At 39.1% G+C, this 16,060-nt stretch overlaps 1 long non-coding RNA gene across 1 annotated transcript in view; it reads right to left on the bottom strand.

Moving 5' to 3' along the window:
- Positions 1-14,990, bottom strand: part of LOC113637761 — a 36,802-nt gene extending 21,812 nt beyond the window's left edge. The window contains exons 1-2 of the long non-coding RNA XR_003439434.2: positions 14,436-14,990; positions 1,572-1,662 (exon numbers count right to left, since the gene is read on the bottom strand). This is a non-coding gene — a long non-coding RNA (uncharacterized LOC113637761). The remainder of the gene's footprint in view (positions 1-1,571; positions 1,663-14,435) is intronic.
- Positions 14,991-16,060: the final 1,070 nt, after the last annotated feature.

Genomic DNA, 16,060 nt, shown 5'->3' on the forward strand with positions numbered 1-16,060 from the left:
CTCCGGTGTAATCGTGGAGAAATATTTAAAAACGCAATCACCTCAAAATGGCTGGTTTGCGAAGGTAAACACCCCCCCTTCTTTTTTTTTTCTGTGCGTCTTCTCTAGCCTGTCTTATCCACTCCTTCCTCTTGCTGCCAGCGATTTGCATACATTTGCATCTTTTTTTTTGCTATGCGCCTAGCCTTTGTTCCTGGCATAAAATAATGATATGGGTTAAACTCATGCAGCACAGCACCGTTACATTCCATTTGCTACTTGGATATTTAATGCATGCAATGTTGCGCTATCATCTTTAATTATAGATCTCAACTAGATCACTTTTTTCCGGTAGGAGGAAAAATTGGAACATGAATAAGGATCAAACGCTGATTAGTGCAATATGTTTCTTTTTGAAGAAGGTTCTAGAAATCGGGAAGGAGGGGAAATGTGGTATATGTCGATGTCATGGGGTGTGTACGACGGCACTGGGAAGGAATAATGCCAGGCCGAAATATTTTTAACAATAAAATAGGAATATGAGATATATTATAATTTCATAATAATGAGACCTAACAAATAGCAACACTTTATACATTGGTGTATTAAAATGATAAGGTTACATTTAGAACTGGAGTACAGAGTAAACACTGCATTTTGTCTGCATGAGCTCCGTTTAGCATCTCGGGTTAATCCTAATCATGCATTTGAACTTCATTAGCTCATCTAAGCTAATGCTAATCACATCCTAGATGCATGAAACATAGTGATTGGAGCTGCACGGCGATGTGATATGCATGTTAACATTAGAGAACCCGAATCAGGAAACGGGATGTGGGCGTATTGGTATGAAGAGCAAATCCAATTAATGAACTAATTCACAGGACGGTAATATATATATAAGAACATGAAAAAATACAGAAATACATAACACTTACACTAGTAATTAAGAAATTACTGCAATTACTAAATACTTTTTAGTTTACCATACACTCAGGGTTATGCTTTATATCGTCTATTAGAGCAAGACATGACCTTTGATCAAAAATCATTACTGAGTCCCGGATTGCAGGCAGGAGGACGTGTAGCTTTCAAAGCCTGAGTGAACTCTACATCCTGTTTTTAATTGGTTTTAAAAGCACATATCCAACAGGCAGCAACAGTAATTAACATCGAGAATTGCTCGTCTACAGATACGTTTTTTTTTTCCAGCTTAACTGTAAGCTCCTTAAAGACAAGTGTTTCGCTGTTTATCCTTATGACTTATTTTACGTTTGTATGTTATGATATATGTGAATTTATCAATAAATGACTTTAACAGAAGATTCTATAGTAAAAAAAACACACTATGTTTTAAGTATAATTTTTACTTGCAATGAAAAAGTGGACCATACTATTTTCATTTTTAGCTTCAGGCACATAGTGCATATGCACAGACACGCAAATACACTTAAAAAGAGGAACCGGGGGACCTCCATAAAAGCATGGATAAACAAATGTTATGAGTTCACCTGCCAAGGATTACTCACCACAGACAAAGTTGTTAGTCTGTTTTTTTTTTTTTTTCATTTCATTTTCTTTCTTCAGCTCACCTTATAGTGGATTTTATTGCAGGATAAAGCAGACAGCTCCATTTTGCCTCCCTCTCTTCCACTGGTCAGTTATGGTCATATTTCCCGTCTTCTGCAGAATAGAAAATACGATTCATAAATATTTAGCATTTTAAAGCTACAGGCTAACATTTCTGCTTTTGGATGATGTTTATAGTTTTCACAAATGATGAAGGGAAGAAAATGAGAAAGGTAGAACATTTTATGGTTCACCCTGCAGTCTGAATCATATACAGATCCAAGTTTGAAGCTCTGCAACTGAAGTAACCATTTCAATTTTAAATGTGCTGTCAGGTACAGTTTTGTGGCTAACAATACTAAATGTCTCTTTTGTCAGTTGTTTTCCAGAGAACTACTGCTGTGGAACCAACAACCAAAACCCCAATACACATATATAAAAACTCTGTGCAGTCCTAACCTCCTAAACACACTTTCCTATCTTCTTTGTTATGCATTTCCTAGGTAAAGCTAATCCGAAACATATTGTGGCTTCGGTGTGATGATGTTTTCTCTGGCATTTGAGTTAACCACATAAACCCCATCGCTTTTCACGCAGACTTATAATACTAAGATCATGATATTGCAATATAACAAAATAGCAATATAACAAGACGGTTCTTTCGTTCTTATCGCTGTTCTAAAGTCAGTGGATATTCCGGTAGATGAACGCAACACTTTGAAGTGAACATGCTGATGTGAAAAATATCTGGAGAATAAAATTACTTATAGCCAAAATGGAGAAACCAATGTTAACTATCTGGTTGTTAGAAAAAAAGGGAAAAACATATTTAAGACACCTTTAAAAACAGATCTAAATCTGTATAATATAGATATAACGTTTACTTTTTTCATTGTGGTATTTGTCAGTTTTGATGCCTCAATACAGCAATAGTGGAGATATCTGAAACTCAAATTTTCCTTTCTTTGACTTTTTCAGCTAAAGCAGGAGTCAGATTGAAGACATTCCAGTCTGTCAGTATTTACTTTTGTAAGCACTTACTTCTGATACTGACTTCTGAATTCACAAGCCTTAAGTTTGTGAACAAGAACAAAATGTTGCTAGGACTGTGGTTTAATTCATTAATGAATTTTAAAAAAATCATAAGGTAGCATTTTTGTCTTTTTTTTTTTTTTTTGCAATTTTCTTTTTCCTGTTGTCATTTTCAGTCTTTATCACAATGATGCCCTTTGTATTAGTGATATCACAGATGCATTTATTATGCTAATGAGATCTCTGAGCAGAACATTTAAATTCATTTATTTATAGCGTATCTATATCATCTCTCTCCTCCTCTATGACACCCTTCCCACCCTGACAGCATGGCTAATTTTGTTCGCGGGTGTGTTATTGCCATGATATAAAGAATGGAATCTTTTCAAATTACTGCAAACACATCACATATGTTCACCAGTTTGCTTTCATTCATTTAATCTCACACCTGCAATTTCATAATATGTCATACTAAACATAATGGATGAAATTCATCATAACTCATATGACATACAAAAGGTTAACATTAGTTTTAGGGACATCTATAATATATATTTACTCTTAAACAGGAAACCGAACAAAATCTAACTTCCTCACCAGGGTTTTATTGGAATTTGTGTGCATCTTTAATTAAATAAGGTTAGTTTTAATGCACTGCACATTGTGTAACAATGCAATTATAACATTGTAATATTTTGGTCCATAATTTATAGCTCTGTTTACATCAGTGCAGTTTAAGCCAGCTTAGTTTGGATTGACCAGACAGCATTTAAACTATTTTGCTTGCCAGGGAACCCTTACAGCTGTATTTTATTCTGTAACAAGCTCAAAAACAGTGCAGGCCTTGTCCAAGTGATGGTGTCTTTCTCCTAACAGATGTCAAAGGAGGAATGACAGCTGTCACGTCTTATTAAGCTACTGTGCTCGGTATTGTACTGCTTCCCTGGTCAATAGAGGGGAGCATAGATCCTGAGACAAAGTTGTTTGTACACATAAAAAAACCCTGAATGTATGATTTGCAGGGATTTGATCAAAAGAAAATATCACAATTTGAAGAGTTTGTATGTAACATGTTAATTACTACTTAATAGCAACCTAATAAGGCTCCAGACAATGCAGGTCATGTGCCTTGAAGCACGGAGTATTCATTTTTGAAATTAAAATCATTTTCTCACACATATTAGACTCATGTAATAGGGTGTATTGTGAAATAAATATCCACATGGTCAAGCTGATGTGAAAAGAACTATTGATTTTATTGAAAATGCTTCATTTGTACAAATACAACAGTGTGCAATATTTTACTTTTCCAAAACACACAATAAATAACGATGAGTGGACTAGCTCATTTTTAAAGTCTCTATCTTTTTCCAAAGTAAATGGATAATTGCTTGCACTGAATAAATCGCTCTTTTTTTCTCATTAACGTCAAACCCAGCCAGTGTTTCCTACTTTATTCCTAGAAATTACTCACAACCACTATGATGCACTTCCTCTCTCATGACATATTTCCTGTCTGTGATTATAATTAGATGACACTGAGCCACAGCCATGAAAGCCATGACAGTTAGTTCCAGAATGATAAGGAAGAGCATAAGGAAGTGGTAGGAAGTAGGAAAGCAGGTCCGTGTGTTTGTCTAGTCTGCAGGATGTGTTTTTTCGGCCAAAAGCAGGCTTTTTTTTTTTCTTTTCACGCACAGCGTTGGCAGGCTGCAAGTTCACCCATCCCCCTCTACAGTTCCACAGCCTGGGTGTCTAGAGTTATTGCATTTCTCTGCCAGCACCCCACACTGACAATCAGCAGCTACTGGGCTGTATGAGGGGCGACTGGTCTAGCATGGAACCAGGTATGATTCCCCCACTGACAGCCTGCATCTTGTCTGCTGGGTGAAAAATGAGGGTTCTTCCCAGCAAACAAAGCAGAGAGAAAAGCATGCAGTGTATGCGTCATGGCCAGATTCAAGCAAAACAATACGCATAGTGACTATTTTACAGAGACAACCAAATACAGGGGCTGAGCAGCCACATAGCCATGCAATAGGAAATGTTTTGTAGGGTGACAATAAAAAAGGTGCATAGCTCATTGATTTTATCATATATGTAACGACTTTATAAAAATATTTACTACAAAATCTATCAAGCTCCAGTGTACATGGTGTTCAGCTGCTGTGAAAATAATGTCACATTGCAGTCTGAGTGTCTGCCTGGCTCCCCTTTGGCTGCCCTCCATGCCCTGCTGTCTTATTTCAGTGTACAGGAGACTCCCTCATCTCCGTTTATTAGCTGCTGACAGGCCCGGCCTAACACATGCAGGAATTTAATTACACTCATCTCATCTCAGCAGACTAAGGGGGGTTCCACACATCAGGTGCGTGCAAGCGAGTGAGGGGGAGGGAGTTTCACAGAACACCCCAGGAGCACATTTTCACACTAATCAACACAATCCAGACTTCCTGGAGGTGAGACAACGAGATGTAGGCGGAGGGATATTTACATGCATGTGCGCCCAAACTGAAGATCGGAAAATAATGGGGCATAGAGAGGTGTCACAAATGCCGAGGATGTTCTTGGGTGACATATACACGAAAAATGATTGAGGATGGACTATGCTATACATAACATCATTACTGATCACCATATGATCAAAAGTCCAGGTTTGTTCAAAGGCAAATTACACTATATGACAGCTGTACAGTCAATATACTTTCCCATGTAAGATCTTGTTCTTCTCTGACAATCCCTCCGATGCCAAATTCACAGACCTCCAAAGAAGCCCATTACCATGTGATTGCAGGTGTGAGTGCTGCTAGTCAAACCACATGGCATATGTTCTAGAAAGAGAAATAGAAAATGAACCCAATACTTTGTCTGCACTTCCATGCTTCTATTCACCCCCGACAATTACCTGACCGAGCTACAAAAGGGTCTAACCCTGGTCTTTACATCACTGTGCACAGAAGATATGTGCCTACCTTTTTTGTCACCTAACTCAGCATGGAAATGCTCTCAGCGCATGTGTGGATCTTTTGTTGTATGCCTTCATGTATGTCTGCAATTCAATGCAAGCCCCTGTGAGTGTGTGTATGTGTGTGTATTTGTGTGCGCGCCAATTCACGCCTGTGTACGAGTTGGGTGTAGTCGCATGGAGCCAAGCATTAGGACTCATTTCCCGCACACTTGCCTCGACAGTGCCATGAGGGCTTACAGAGATGAAAGCAAAATGCAAATGGTACTGCGACGCTGCCCTGTTTTAAGCAGCCACCTTTGAAATAATTAAGACACTGGAGTGGATTGGGCCTGATGGAACGGCAAACAGAAATTTGGCGAGGGTGAATCGGATGACACTACGACTCGATCGGGACTGAGAAACGTAGACCGTTAAGACAATTTCAGTCTCTTCCAATCAGTGTTAAAATGAGCTGAGCATAATCTGACAGCAATTGGCATCTATCAGAGATATGGGAATGCCTTCACTTTTATCACCGTTAGATTAGAGCTGTGCAAATTTTAATATCAATAGAATGGTTTACCAAGGTTCTAGCCACAGGCCACATAGCAAATATAAATTCATTTGGAATTTCTAGCGATCATGAGGTGCTATAGATGAATACAGTCGGTGATAACATGCATTGGGTTCCACCCTGCATTTGTGCAAAGGGCGCGTGTTGTGCATGGATAAGACGCGCCGCTGCTTGCCATAAGCCATTCGCATATAAAACTGATAGTACCAGGGGGAGGGGGAGTCGATGCATGCAAATGAGTCGCTCAGCATGCACGGCTTCGGTGATACTGGATAATTTTGTAATTGATGTGAGCACGTTAGCAAGGAGGATGCGCGAGCCTGTGCCAGCGGACATTTTAGGTCCCTACCCTCTTCCGCGTGCTCGCCACTGCTAAGCCCTTTAAGATGGTGGCACCTTGAAAGAAGGAAGCACTGTTGCATAGATATGGCTTCAGAACCTGTGCTACCACTTCGTGGGCAGATAGAAGGGTACGATCTGCCTACCCAACCTCTGCCATCAATTTTTAATCCCCCCCCCTTCTAATAAGGATATTAAGCAGGCAGCTCCAGGGAACGGCGCATATATGCATGAGGTGGTGCTCATCAAATTTGCATAAAGTCGAGATTCTAATGTAAGCGTGGTTCTCTGCATGACGTAGTCAGTGCTTGACAGGTGCGGTGATTAAATAATTTAATTGGAGAGCGCGTACACTTAGAAACACCAGCAGCCTCTTACAAACAGCATAAAGCCAATTTATCGCAGATTTGATGTAATTCGTAGGGCTTAAATCTTCTCTTATTAATTCTGTCTGATCTAAATTTAGCCCAGATAATTAGGGCTTTGGTGAAATCAGGTTGTAAAATAATTCTTGTGTCACCCACATAATTTAATTTCTACTAGAGGACATTTCTAACAAATTTTTCCTCCTTCATGAGAAATTTCAATTGTTAATATTTTTAGCTCTCTTTCTTTCTTTCTTTCTTTCTTTCTTTCTTTCTTTCTTTCTTTCTTCTTTTTTTCTTCTTTTTTTTTTTTTTTACAAAGAAAGGACAAAGATTATATTATCTTCTAAGAACAACACTGTGTTGTGCTGCCGGTTACTTGTAATTAATACAAGTAAATAATTCACAGGCATGAAATGCATTATTTAAGCTTTCGCATCTGACAGAATTGAGGTGTTTTCCTGTGCAATTATAGCAATTTATTTATAGCATGAGATCCATTTGCATAATCTAAATTCAGCAGAGCATAGCAGAATGCAAATGGACACTCAGCCAGTCAGTTCCAGTTGAATACTATAAAACCATCAGTAAGAGACACATGCCGCCTCGCTCCTGTATTGAGTCAGGTTAGTGTATTACAGAGAAATTCTGAATTGTTTATGATTATACAGCAGAAAAAAATATATATATTAATAATTAGCTCAGGGCAGCTACGTTAGTGTAAGGCATGACAGATCTTTAGAACGGTACAATATTGCACTTAAAATGAGCTAAATCATTTATTGAAGCTTTTATAAGCCTTACTCACCTGCTCACTCTACTGCAAGTGTTAGAGCTGATTTAAACCTCTTACCTTTATCTCCCTCTTTCTTTCTTTCCTTTTTTTTTTAGATCATTTCCATGGTACTTCCAAGGAATGTAATTAATACGAACACTTAAAAGTGCTGACAAAAGCTCGGCTATGAGATATCTGAGGAAGCAGATTATTGTACAACTGGGCTGCACTGGAAAAACCTGGATGTTATTTCTGATTATTCTTTACACAAAAAAATGAATATGGGAATACAATCCCTGTTTTCAGCTGACCTAGAGGATCTCAGAAACCCACAGAGTTTGTATGAGACTAATTTCACAACATGCGTGTGATGTGACTGGACATCACATTACGTTTAAGACGGCTGGAGCATTAAAGTGTAATGAACAGAGATTTGACCGAATGGAAATGGAGTAGCGGGATGATGAAAGGTGCCTTGTTATATGCATGTTTTAACTCTCTCGCACACATACACACACAAACACATACACCTACACTCCCAGTTTTGCACATACTCCATTATAGCGAATACCTCAGACTCATATGCAAATGCACACACACGTACACACATACGCACACACTGACACTCTTTCACATGCACTCTCTGAGCTCACCTCTGGTTGCCAGAGCGACACCAACCAACGTGAAAAGCAAGGTACATGTGACAGAGGACCAGTGCATGAAGGGGTGGGACTATACACAGCTCCCGGCAGCATTCTGCTCATTTAAATCCTCCACTTACAGCCTTAAACAATCACCTAGCCAATCTATCTTCAGTCTCGCCCTTGGATCGAGCTACTATGGAATACTAAAATGCATTACTGTTTGAGACCATCTGCTGTAATTATTTATTTGGATATATTCCTGTCTGGTCCTATGAAATGTGTTCTGTTTTTTTTTTTTGTTGTTGTTGTTGTTGTTGTTTTTTGTACACGGGTCATTGTAAAAAAACATTTTTTTTATTTAATTTAATAAAAAAAAAAAAAAAGCAAATAATACAAGCACATAATTGACTGATCCACAAGCTTTCATTAATAGGCATTCAAGGAAAGGAACCAGAAAGTCTTTCACCTTTCATGCGAAGATATATAATTATTACCTTACCCTCATCTTCCCTTGTCTTTTTTTCTTAATGTTTTTAAGAAATCTCTTACAAGTCACTTCAAACCAGAAGCATCTAGACCAAATCAAATAACCATGCAGTAGATGCAGTACATAAACTGAATTTAAGTGTATATAAGGTTGTAAGAGACAAAATGCATTTAACATTCAATTTCGTATAAATTTAAAGTTCAAATTTGCCATTACAGTATATTGGCATCAAGAATGTTCATGGTAAAGTAATTTTAAAAATATAAATGGAAGTGGATTTGAGACTTCCTACTATCAAGGGCAACAGAACAGCCAGACAGGAGGCCTTGGCATTTGAGAGAAGTGGAGTAGTCCAAAATATGAAGATTGCTCACCCAATGAATACTTATAAGCTGCCTTGGTCGCCATGGTTATACTATTCAGCCAATCAAAAAGGTAAGATTTTCTCCCTGTTCACTGTAAATGTGCCCAAGACACACAGACATACACACAAACACACACACACACACACACACACACACACACACACACACACACACACACACACACACACACACACACACACACACACAAACACAATCAAGAAAATCTTTCATATGCGGTAAGAAGCACACGAACATTCATTACACTTATATGCTGTACAGTTATAAGCTGATGTGATCTCTGTAAACCTCAGACATATCATGGCCATATGTACATATCAAATGTCCAGCAAAAAATCAAAGAACAGTAATCTGTTTTAATTTCCTATCTCCTTTATCCTTTTTGTGAAATAATAGTACATGTCAGCTATGGGGCAGAAGAGCATAAACCTTAAGAGAAATCCCGGCATGCATTTTTCTAAGGAGCATATCACTACAGCAGCTATTCTACACAGAGCATATACTGGCTTGCTGGAATACTGATATCCTTGAAAAATGTGACCCATTTCTATCACTCAAAGCATGTGGCACTGCCATAATGAAAGCCTCCTTCAAAATATAATTTGCAGAGATTCCAGTCCACTCACCACCTTTCTGCAGTACATCCCTGCATTAAATCGCAGCCGTGACATTTAGAATAGATTCGAATGACTTTCCAACCTCTGTGCCTACAAGACTCGCTTAAAATAGGTGAAATGACGGGTCAGGCAGCAAAGGCTTGAAACAAAAAAAATAATCAAATAAATAATCAAAAATGATTGGTGCAAACAAAAATGCATGTATAAACAACAAGGCTTGAGATTTATTCTGAATATTTTGCCCGCTGTTAAAAGTCTAATGAACAAAATAGACTGCAGTAATGAGACAAGCAGGCCATGTTAACAGTGTGGATGTTCACAATTAAAAAATCCAATAGAGTGAGTTATTTTTGTATATTGGAGCATTTTTAACTTCAGATGTTTAACACAACATCAGTGTGCCAAGTCTTGACAACAAGGACTTATTCAAAGGGCAAGGCAGCTGTTTCACTGTGCTTTGAGTTTCTGTTAGACTCTGCACCTGAACAGTTCATGCTCTCAGAGGGTTTTTTCTATGAGGTATTGGATAATAGCAGTCCACCCCACACACATTAACACTGGGTTATGAGTTGATGAATTATTTTTTTTTTAATGAAACCTAATTACCACCGTCAATAATAATAATAATAATAATAATAATAATAATAATAATAATAATAATAATAATAATAATAATACAGGTCAACGGGTCTAATTATTGTGAAAAAAATTAAATTAAAAAAGTAATACATGCCTATTTATTTGGAATCCTACTGCATTTAAGCGCCATGCCATGATGCTAATATAAGCAATATAGGCGTCAGGACGATTTAATGAATATCTTTTTTTTTCTCAAGTTCAGATACAATGCGAGCACAAAGGACGTGATGTCACCTTTCCAGCGCGTCTGTAGCCCGTTTTATTCTGTAGGCTGCGTCGACGCTTTGCTCTAAAGTGAACAATATAATAGTTTCATAAAGGAGAGCGAAGTTTCACTTCAGCTTGCTGATACAGAGGCCCGGACTGTGGCGTGTAGAAGCGTCGCGGGCGCTCGGAGCCGTTAGTGCTGCAGCTCGTCTGGTCGGGGGCCCGCGTGCGCGCGCTGCATGGGGACCGCCACTTTCTAAAGTGATGCAGATGAGTCGGGTGCACTTGACGTCTTTTCATGACCCTTGTGGTTCCCCCCTTCCTCCCCCCTTCCTTCACCCTCCCCCTGCTAAAGCCCACCAAACCCCGCCGGCTCTGTATGTCATATTCGTTTCGGCCTGTGGCACCGCCGCTTGCCCCCGAGCGTGGGAATGGGAGCGTCCGCTCGTTCACATCTCCTGTGCTCCGTTTTAACGGAATCAATTAAGGAGGAGCAACTCCCCCCAACTCCTAACGCTATCCCATGTGCCCACCCCTTTTCCATTTTTTTGTCAGCTCTGTATATGTCCTAATTATTTCTGTTTGGGATGCCAGCGCCGTTTCCTGGCCAAAGGCGACAGAGCAGAGATTTTATATATATATATATATATATATATATATATATATATATATATATATATATATATATATATATATATATATATATATATATAAAAATACATTTTTCAGGAGTATTGTCACTCATAGAAGTTTGTGCAATTGTGTGTAAAGAAGGACTTCTTCACCCCTGCATCAACTAAATTCTGTAAAGAAAAACAGTTTTCTAGTGTGTGTGTGTGTGTGTGTGTGTGAGAGAGAGAGAGAGAGAGAGAGAGAGAGAGAGAGAGAGAGACAGAGGGAGAGAGAGAGAGAGAGAGAGAGAGAGAGAGAGAGAGAGAGAGAGAGAGAGAGAAATATCCACAACCCCATATAAAATCCCACCACCATCTCTCATTTTGCATGTAAAACTTTAGAAGGTTTGCATCACTTCACATCACATTAATCACACACTTTCTTAAACCCATCAAGTCTTGCAGCATCTACAAAGGTCGATGAGCATGGAGGCAGTTTTTACTTTCGGTTATCTAGCTTTATGACGGCCAACACACTCATACAGCTAGATAACCAAAGATAACAACTCGCTTCCAGTTCAATTCCGTGACAGTAATCCGTCCAGACGCCTCGTGGTTGTCGATGGTGCACATCCACATGGTGAAGTTGTCAAAGCAACTCCATAATTATCAAGTCGTCCAGTGTTGTTCACAACTACAGCCAAAAGTGGAGCTAAAATAACGCTTTCCTCAGAAGTTAAAAAAGCACAAATTATAGCCTGGGCTATGAGGTAATTCCCCGGAATCGAGACATAAACCAACATTAGAGTTGGAGGGCGCGAGCGGTGAGGAAGGTGAGGAAGGTGCAGCCATCCTTGTTCAGGCCCTCATTTGCATTGCAATTTTACAAAAGCCTCCTCTGGTCCTATTAGACTGCGCAGGCGGTGATCGGTATCCCGCGGAACCGACGGCCACGTTACAAAAGGAGAAATCCGATTCCGGAGGATGAGTGAACATATGAATAACACCGCGTTAGTGTCGCCACAAAATATAGAGCTCTTGCTTTTCCTTTTTTTTTGCATCATTTTGACGAGGGGTGACAGGTTCCGTGTGCTGAAACGCATATATCGCAAAAAAAAAAGAAAAAGAAAAAAGCCTGCCATAATAAAGCGAGTGGAGGAGAAATTCCGCTGTGCCGCCGCGCCGCTGCCACCAACGGTCTGAGGAAAGGCAATAGGGCCATCTAAGGGACTGAAGGGGGGGACTTAAGGGGAGGGGACGGTCATCCACTAGCAAAATCTGGACCAACCACACAAGGTCAAAGGTCTCGGACCAGCGGGAGTGTTAAGGTAATGATGATGTCATTAGAAACGCGGAGTTTGCTTCTTTTTTTTTTTCTTTTTTTTTTTTTTTTTTTTTTTTTTTTTGCGTGCGCCGTCGGCACGCGCTATTTTAGCCGCGCTGTGGAAAAGATCGCAGAAGGAGGAGAGAGATAGCGACTGAACACGACGCCTCTCTCCCTGAAGATGGAGATTTTTGAGCACATAGCTAAAGAAAATGGAGGTATGCAGTAAAGCCATGCATGGCCACTGTTGCCTGGCCTGGCTTTAGGCTACAGCGATTGTGAATCGCCTTTATATGTGAGACTGTGAGATGCCTTTATATTCTGTAACCTTTTACTCTGACCATCTTCATTTTCAGATAGATTTCCAAAGCAGTGACTGCCATTTTCCATGTGTGACAAGCTATTTCGATTCTAACAATACAAATAATCCTCTTCAAAGCATGTTTCATTCTGTTATCACAGCTTTGGTGACAGACTTTCATTCCATGTGATAGCAGGCAGATAAAAAACATATTTACTTTGCTTTGCAGGATGCAAAGAATAATGAATAGACTATTATATATGTTTTTTTTAACTGTGTGAGAATGGGGGAGGGTGAGGAATACTTTTTGGGGGGAATAATTGATAACTGTGCCTTGTGCTCATGAAATAAAGAGAAAACGCCAGCATTAATTGTGGAAACTTAAGAGGCCATTCGTTAAGTGTGAGGCGGAGGTGAATGCACAAGAGAATGTAAAATGAACACAAACATAGCAACAGTCTAGAATTCTAAATATGTGTGAGTGTGCCTGACTGGTTGTGGTGATTGGGGTAGTGATGGTAGAGGTAGTGGTGGTGAGGGTGGTGATGAGGCATAGAGGGTGGTGCTCAAGTGGGAGCCAGCTAGTAAGCATTGGAAAACAATAAAGTTTACTTTATCGATTGTCTAATACATGAGTTTCATTCTTTTTTTTCCTGTCACAAGTATACCTAGAATATTGAACCTTGATTTGAAGCAGTACTACAGTAGGGGACCTTTTTAGGCTCTTTGTGTAATTGTACTCAGATAAATAAGAAATATGCTCTGTTTTGGTTCTCTAAATTAAATGCAGTGACAAGAGAGTGAAAAAATATGAAATAAGCTCATTGGTTTTCCACTCTTGATTGAGCCGAGAACATCAGATACTATCCTTGTCGTGTGAATGAATTAGCTGAATAAATGACTTTATAATTGTGGCTTCTATCACAGTTATTCTGAAGCAGTAATGTAGGCCTTACACCTGAAACACTCATTGTATTTAGTCTACATCTACTGAAAGCCACTCATATTTTATAACAAAACTATAAGTTTGCCTTCTGTCTCTTGGTTTTATCACACATCTGAGACAATACTTAGATTTTGGACTGCACTGTCAATTTAATTATAAATTATCAATTTCAATAAACAATCATATTTAAAATTCTATGATTTTGTCAGTAAGGATTATGAGATTGTATGGATTTAAAATAAGTCACTGTGCATGAACAGCAAAAAGACACCAAATTTCGACATATATGAGAATGTAACACCGTAATGCAGCAAAGCGAGTTCAGAAATACAGAGTGCACAATTATATACCTGGTTAATGACTATTTAACTTTGTTTGACCAGCATGAATTAGATGTAATACTGAATACAACCCAATATGTTCAAAACAATTGTCAGTAATAATTACTACTTTTTTTTATTTTTACTTTTTTTTTGCTTTTGCTTTTTTTTTTTTTTTTACAATCCTATCAGCCTTTTGAAAGATGATGCAAAGATGATGCCATTGTCAAGCAGAGAAAGACACATTAACGCTACTTTTGTAGCAACACTAAAAAAGTTCTACTTCACTAACGCGTCACTGTAGTAAAAGTGCGCTTGGGAAACTTTACAATGAAATTAGTGCTCATATCTGTCTATAAAGAAGGAAGGTACTCACTTTCTCTCCGAACGTCTTTCCAACCGTTCAGTATCCGTTCTCGTTGCGCAAAACGCCGTTTGACCAACCAGTCCACACTGTGCGCATGTGGTTCAAAATTGCCGCTAATACTTAGCTCATTACGCGTGCTTCCCTGCTCCGGTAGTCCACGCGCGCTAGAGACAGCGCGAGAGTGTGTGAGAGACTGAGACAGCGCGAGATGGGGGGAGACAGAGAGGAGGGGTCGAGAAGTTTCCCATAACCTATTTGTCTACAGCATCAAATGGGAAAAAGTGCACTGTTGAGCAGAGAAGGGTTGGCATGGCATGATTTTTTTTTAGTGTTGGGTTGGGTTTGGGGTGGGGGGTATTGGGGGTGGGGTGGGGTGCAGAATCTCTCCTTCTCTGCGAGAGAGAAAGAATGGACGTGCTCGGAAATTCAAACAAGTTGGCCAGGTCTTTTGTTGGACTTGAACTGAGGAGCCATTGTTTCCTCTTATTTGCGTGGACTGTAGCCCCCCAGTTTCCCAGAGCAGGTTACGCACTGACTGCGCTAATGAATTTGCCTCGAGCTTTTCTCTGTCCCACACGAGCGGACTGACGGAACGCGCTCGCCGTCTTTAGACACAGCGAGGACATTATTAGTGTGTGTGTGTGTGGGGGTGGGGGGGTGGGGGGGAGTGTCTATTCAGTACAACCCTTAAAAAAGTAATCATACTATATTTACTTCTTTATTCATTAAAAAAAGGCCTTAGCACTAATAAATGAACATTGCTTTTAATGTGTAGTGAAGACTATGTGTTACACATACAACCTTCTAATAAGCCAAAAAGTAGACCATTATTTTCTATATTCTTCTTCTTCTTCTTCTTCTTCTTCTTCTTCTTATTATTATTATTATTATTATTATTATTATTATTATTATTATTATTATTGAGATGAAGAATAACATTATACTGTTTATTATTATTATTATTATTATTATTATTATTATTATTATTATTATTATTATGTTACCTGTAGTTTTTCTAATCATATGTTACAGGTTTATTGAATATGATTTTTTATTTCAAATCTTTTTAAGAAACAAGCTATTTTTGTGTTAGAAAATTAATAATGACGTTACACCACGTAATTCTGTCCCTCTTTCTAATTCTCCAAGATAGCAAGCGGATTCGCGTTTAGATTTAACAACGAGGTCACGTCCAGTGACGTAGACAAGCCGCTCTGCTACACGCAGCCATATTTAAATACATCAAGGAAATTAGCGCATCAAATATGCAAATCCCCTTACGCCGCCTTTCTAACTGCGCTCGGAGTAATTTTACACTCGTCTGCTCCGAAGAGGCTCGTATTTTATTTGAAGAGAATAGACACGAATTGTGTTTTGTTTATATATTGAATATGGCGATCATCTGCATGGTGGGATTCGGAGCGCGCGCTGAAGGAGCGGAGACTGGCGTCCGTGCGCACTGAGACACTGCTCGGTTCATCGCTGAAGACGCTTCCAGCGTGTGTGTTATTTTAAATATTGATGCATATGTAAAAGGTATATTTGCATCTCTTTTGCATTCACGGTGACCGTGCTTATGTTGTTTTCTATTTCTCTTTCATTTTATACAGCAGCATTTTACACGAGCGGTAGGT

This window comes from Tachysurus fulvidraco, chromosome 9, assembly GCF_022655615.1.
Source record: "Tachysurus fulvidraco isolate hzauxx_2018 chromosome 9, HZAU_PFXX_2.0, whole genome shotgun sequence".
Lineage (NCBI taxonomy): Eukaryota > Metazoa > Chordata > Actinopteri > Siluriformes > Bagridae > Tachysurus > Tachysurus fulvidraco.